Below are 7,172 nucleotides of genomic sequence, written 5' to 3' on the forward strand. Positions count from 1 at the left end.
TTAGAGTTACTGCTCCAGATCTTACATTAAATCTGCAAGAGATGTATGCATTTTTATTATACTGTAAAGAAGGAAACAACTGTTTTCTTGTTTTCATAAGATAGCAGGAAAAAAAGCAGCATTTTGCTTATGTAAAACGGCATGGTTGCTGCTGCTGCTAAACCTGACACTCTGTTAGTGTGAATGAATTCATTGCTATCAGTAGACATCTGAAGTTATCTGAACCCAGTTGTGAAACGGCCCCTGAGCTGGGTTACCTGATGAAGGGAAGTACCTGGCCTATGGGCTACGCAACAGCTTCTGGCCTGCAACATCAGGCTGGTTTTTTCAGGGAAAGATTCCTACTAGTAGGGTTTGTTGACACAGGTCTCAGTTGAGAAGCATGCAGTTGGTGGCAGGGCCACCAGCTTCTCCTTTGAACTGCTGGGACCTCCTCTTTAGTGAGGAAGATCATGAATCCGCCTGACCACCTGGGAGTAATAAGGTAGATAAAAGACCAACAGCGAGAGGCAAACCCACCGTATGGAGTTGCCAGGAGAAGCGATCAAGATGAAGTCAAGCGCTGAATTGCAACGTTCTGCCTAGGGAGTCTGACATGTCTGTATCCATCACATTTGCTAGGTTCCGTGATAAAAGCTCATCTGCGCACCCACCAGGGAGCAGGGAGAGACCACCCTCAGCTGTACAGATGGCAAACCTGCAAGCCTGGCTTCGAATCCAGTGAGAGGTGTCTTTTGTAGTCAGATGTACTTGGTGATGTAGTGTGCTATTAAGGTCAAGACATCAAGAGAAGCAGCCTGCAGTTGGGTCACTGAAATAATAAAACATCCCAAAGAACTCTCAGAGTATGCAAGCTCCACCATAAAAACTGTATTTTAGTATCAAAAATCAAGGAACTAAGTGGCTTTTATTACAGTGCTCAAATTCATGAGTCCCCTTTACTGTTTTCTAAAAGAAAAAAAAAGTAGCATTTTACTCTAATGAGTCAACAGATCAGCCTCAGGATCTTTTGCAGTTCATTAATCAAATGAACTAGGTCCATTCATTTGGAACAAATCCCTCTCAGCTGATGCTCGTAAGTCTACCTAAGGAACAAGCCTTTGGAGTTGCTTAGACCTGGCTGCCCTTGCAAATACCTGCTTGAAACAAGGAATATATTTATGCCCGCTCCACAGCTACTCTCTAGGTGACCAGCTCCTCAGACTCCCACTTGTTGATGCTAGCTCCTGTCTTCTGCGTTTGGTCCTTGCTCCCTGACAAGATGCAGCTCTCCATTTCTGGCTTGACCTTGCATCAGCCTTCCTCAGCGAGGAAGACTAGGGCTACTAAAGCCCTTGTCCGTTACCCCTCTGCTAACTGTGGTGCTAGAATTGGCTTCGTGGATGGTATAAGCCTCTTTCTTCTCTGAGTGCAGCTGGCAACATACACTGGCTTCCACCAAGAAGTAGACCGTAAGTCTCAGCCACAGCATAAACTCTTTACTGTGGTACTCTTCTTAAACCTTCTTAATACATACAGAAAATTTGCAGTTAAAAAAATAATCTCTCTATAGGAGGGCTGAACTGTTACGTAAGATATGCTGAACTAAAATAAGAGTTCCCTAAAATAGAGATCCTTTGGGGATTTTTAACAGTAGGATTAAGTCTGTGGGCAGCAGCTCAGTTCCTTACAAAAGAAAAAAAGATGTGAAGAATAGCAAAGAGAGGTATACCAGAAACATGAAAAAGCCCATGTTATAGTAAGCAATAATGACATCCACAACCAAATTAAACAAATAAAACAGAACAACCTCTGTGACAGCAGCAGGGGAAAAAAAACAGCCACCAGTCAGAACAGGAACATCTTATTGCTGGATTCTTTCCAAACCGTCTCCACAAGCAGTATAGAAAAGAGAAAGGAAATTAAATAAGACCAGTTTAATATTTAGCATTACTGAAAGAGGCAAGAGACCTAGCAAGAATATTCTTGCATATCCCCCAAAATCTTGATGGATGAACTTTTTTTTATTCTTCATTTAATTATTTGTGAGGTTATGGATTTCTTTATTGCAGATCTCATGTGGAAAGCTATATACATTTAGAATGTAAATAACTTGCCACCATCGTAAAATAGTATTTACCTGTATTTAATGTTTCCCAAATACCTTCCTTTATTAGGATGTGTAACTGTAGCTGCTGTTTCAAATACAAGAAAACTCAAAAATACCTCCAGTTAATTTCTTACTTAGTGCTGGAATAGTTTGCTTTTAAAAAACTGTTTACAAACCTTAATGCTACAGCTGAACTGTAGCAAACAAACAGCTAGCTGATGACTTCAGCTTATTTTTGTCTGTCACTCACCTGGAGTAATACCATCTACTTTGGCATTTCCTAGTCAAGTCAGCTGGATACAGTTTGGCATCCCATTCAAACAAACAAAAAACTGTACATTTCTCACATTACTGAGTATAAAAAAGAGGCGTTCTTCTTACCTGGTTTCTTCTATGCTTTTGCTTCTACATAGGCTCTCAGCTGCTTCCATTGTTTTGACCCAGAGTAAATCTCATACAGTGTAGTGTCCTGGTTTCAGCTGGGATAGAGTTAACTGTCTCCCTAGTAGCTGGTACAGTGCTATGTTTTGAGTTCAGTGTGTGAAGAATGCTGATAACACTGATGTTTTCAGTTGTTGCTCAGTAGTGTTTAGACTATAGTCAAGGATTTTTCAGCTTCTCAAGCCCAGCTAGCGAGAAAGCTGGAGGGCCACAAGAAGTTGGCACAGGACACAGCCAGGACAGCTGACCCAAAGTGGCCAACGGGGTATTCCATACCATGGGACGTCACATCCAGTATAGGAACTGGGGAGTGGGGGCGGGGAATCGCCGCTCGGGGACTGGCTGGGTGTTGGTTGGCGGGTGGTGAGCAATTGCACTGCGCATCATTTGTACATTCCAATCCTTTTATTACTACTGTTGTCATTTTAATAGTGTTATCATTATCATTATTAGTTTCTTCTTTTCTGTTCTATTAAACCGTTCTTATCTCAACCCATGAGTTCTTTTTCCCTGATTTTCTCCCCCATCCCACTGGATGGGGGGGGAGTGAGTGAGCAGCTGCGTGGTGCTTAGCTGCTGGCTGGGGTTAAACCATGACAGTAGCTGAGTTGTGTATATTGTTCAGTCACTGCTTTGCCTTGCTGGTAAATCCTAAGCCTTGTCTAACATGTTCCCTGTCTTCACTTTCCTCTCCCTGCCATATTTTGCTATGGCACTTCTCTTGGGAAGTGTCAGCGTAACTCCCTTTGGCAGCATGGTTTACTCCACTATTGCTGAGAATACTTGAGAGTAAAATAGGCAGGGAAGACGGTGGAGTCAGCTCATTACAGCCACCCACACCAGATGTCAGACATAGGCATTTGAATGAGAAGAAGTAAGCAGCGCAAAGCTATCGCTGAATAATGTGGCTTTGGCAAGGCTCCCTGCAGCATAAAACCCTGCTGAAAGGTAAACTTTCTGGCTGCGGCTCAAGGCCACTTAGTGTTCCACGTTGCAAAGAGCTTACAGAGGACCAACATGCTATTTTAAAGCTCCGGAGCTCTGAATGTTTGAAGTCCCATAAAGAAAGCAGGGAGGACTACCTTTGGGGAGACCTGAGATCATCTAGAAATTAGTTGCCCTGGCTTAAATTCCTATGTGTGATTTCATCTGGCAGGAGTTACATCTCAGCCTCAATCCAACAGAAATTAACAGCAAAGTTACGAGTAATTTTAACAATACCAGACTACTACCAAGGACCATAGGCAATGACCACAATCTACGTTTCAATGATTTAGGGAGTGTTTGCAGGGCTAATGCTGAATGAAATTCAAAAGTATCACTGTTATCGCCTTCTGTCATTAGTCATCTCCTCCTGCATTATTTGTGTGATTTAGTGGATAAACTCTTCTTTGATGTGGCAATCTGATAATATCAGGATATGTAGGTGTCTTTGCCCTTATTTTAAGAAGGCATGACCATTGTCTGAGTTTACTTTTGCCTTAAACCTCTTTTTCATGATCCCTTTCACTGGGGTTAGAAGACTAAGGACTGCTGTTCTTCAGTTACTGACTAAAAATAGTTTGACAGTTGGGGAAAAACCTATTCTGATTCAAAACTATCTCTGACGTGACTTGAGAAGGTTGTCATCTTGGAAGGTAGTTTTGGGCAGGATCTGCACTCTAGCTTACATAGGCACAAAATTAACATCAACATCATCTGAGCACCAAATAACATACTGGTTATTATTAGATAATACTCTAATTACTATGGAATAATAGTAGCAAATTGCATTCTAAATGGATTTTGGAGGCAATATGGTAGAATCCAATACATTAAGAAATTGAGCTACTCTTTTAAAAGACAATTTTCTTTTGGGTGTTTAAAATTCATCTATGGTGATTATCTTGTAGCCAGAAAACCTGAACAAAGAGTCTGTAATTTCAAGAGTTCAAGTCACACTCTTTAGTTTTAGAAGTGCTTTTCCTCACCCTTCTCATTGCATGCATGGACCTGAAGGAGCCACAGGTGCCCTTTAGTCCATCCATTCCTGAGAGTCTCATGGTGTCCAGGCAGGCTCTGAAGTAAAGGGGAAGGTGATCGGGTGGTGAAGAGCACAGAGACGTCATCTTGGAGAACTTCCCAGTTACTGATAAATACCACTTCTTCAAAAGATCATTTACATTCACAGGGAGGGGGTGGTTTCCAGCCCCACGGGAGCACACCAGCGTGGAAGGAGAACGCTGCTTGGAGGGCGACTCTCCCAACAGCAATGGCAGAGAGTTTTGCAAAGGGGCAACAGTGCTCCAGGTTGCTACTTGACTTTGGATTGAGACATTAAGCCCTTTTGAAACACGTGGTTAAAAGAGCTGGTGAGTATCTCTCTTGATATTCAAATCAGGTTTTAATGCCATGTGCCATCCAGCCTTTGGTTAATATAGCAGAGGACACAAATGCAAAAAAATCAGGACTTCACTAAAACTGTGAAACTGAACAAAATGCAAATTAATGGTCTCTTACTGACTGAAGAAAAAGGGAAGTCACTGACACACAATTTTTAAGTATTTATTTAACTGCTTTCCTTACTTGTCTGTGTTCTTTGAATTTAAATTGCATGTCTCTCACTTTTATGTTTTCACAGAGGAACTGCATTCCTTCTTACCACAGCTAAACTTTCATAAACTGCAAAGGGAAAAAGAAACTAAGCTAAGGGTTCACCAGTGTTCTCTGTTTAAGAGAGATAATGAATATACTTCATGTAATATGACCAGCAAGTCAGGTGATACACCTCTATCTAAGGAGAAAATAGACTAATGCACATGGTATTCTACCTCTTTTGTACAGGGATGTGGTGAAATTGTTCAAGTGGATTTCTACATCCACTCACATCAGTAAAACAATATTTCAGCTAGTTCCATGTTGAAAAATGAAGCCTATTGAAAGGGGTATATTAAATCTGAGAAATTTCAGTAAAGCTAATACTAAAAGAAAAAGAGGCAAGGCTGGAAGATGACTTCTAAACAGACTAAATGTTGTGGTAAGAATTTTCCATCTATAGTTTTACCTTAAAATGAATAATTCAGAAGACTGGAAATAAAATTTTGAACCTACACAGAGGTAGACAAAGTGTGAACATTACCAGTATAAACAAGGAGTAATAAAATGCAATGGTGCTCTAAAATGCAACCAGACATTGTGAAAAACAGCTTTCTGCTACTGCATTTGTACAACTAGGTACTAATATGAATACTTGGGGAAATAACTGGTATGTATGGAAACATAGAAAATAACAGATAAAACAGGAATAAGGAATTTAACCTGTTAGGTGAAATTCCTCAATACTGTTTTATCTATTGATTTGCATATGGTTTCCTATGGCAGTAAATATCAGTGTTTAAATTCATGTCATGTTTTGTCTCCCATCCCCTGCCTTCCTTCATGAAGGACCTGCATGCTTTAAAGGCTGTTATGAAATCATTTCTAGCCTTTAGATATGATAAAAAATTCTCTTCTATATATCTCCTAATGCTAACCCCTTCCTTGCAAATAAATACGAGCATCTCATTTGAGATGTATAATGTGTAACAAGTTTACAGAAAGTCTTCATTTTAATGTTTCTGTGATGATTGCACAGAAAATAGTGGGGGGAAAAAATAAACTGGTGATTGCTGTATGTTGTATTGGCTTCTTGATCAGCTACTTGTGGAAGGTTATCACTGTCCTGCGAAATGCTTTCTCTCAATTATTAATTTCTCTGGAGGTCAGTGTAACTAGCTTTTCTTATAACTTCTGCCTCAAATCACATCTTGCTAATCACATTAGCAGACAAGTTGTCCACAGAAAAGGATATGTCTTCGAGAGCTTCCAGCAGAGAAAACCTTTGTGAGCACCCCTTCAGGATTTTTACGATGGTAGTGCTGTAGCATTGAAGCAAATCCTTTCTGTTCCTCTTCAGGGCACAACATACATGCCTAGGACGAGTGGTACAGTAACAGTGGGATTCTGTTTCTCTTGCCTTTGGGAAAACTAGTCATCTGTGGTAATACTCCATTCTGCCATTCTGTTGTTGTTGTTGTTTTTACATCCTTCTTCATCCTGTACATCCTTCTTCTACATGTTTCTTTCCCTGTGCTCTTCATTTGTCTCTCTGACTTTTAGGGTGGTGGGGTTTTTTGACCACCAGTGCCGGATCATTTTTCTATCTTAGGCATATTTGTATCTTTATTGGAATCAGCCAATCATAAAAACCCAAACACAAGCCTATAGTGTGATCCCGTTGCTCAGATCACAGAAAAAGCTAAACAACATTTATGGTCCTGATTTGCCCTGTCACACCAAGGACAGGCAAATCCTGCTTCTGTGTAGCTGACCTTAATTTTACCCAGTCCAATCGAGAGTGCCAGTATTTTTCTTTGGGGTTAATATGAAATATGGATTGTGATTCATACATCTTTTGAGATTCAATTTTTTAAAAAGATGACATTGAAAAACAATGTTGTTTTCCTCCATTATAATAAAAGATACAAATTTCTTCAGCTGCTCTGTTACATTCTTCACACACATTTTCAAGCTTGGAGGATAAATCCGAACCCACTGCTGAGGTTTCAGTATGTTTCTTTTTCTTGCATAACTAGCAGCAATAAATAATAAACACATCCTGACT

The sequence above is a fragment of the Buteo buteo genome, chromosome 20 (genome assembly GCF_964188355.1).
Source record: "Buteo buteo chromosome 20, bButBut1.hap1.1, whole genome shotgun sequence".
Classification (NCBI taxonomy): Eukaryota; Metazoa; Chordata; class Aves; order Accipitriformes; family Accipitridae; genus Buteo; species Buteo buteo.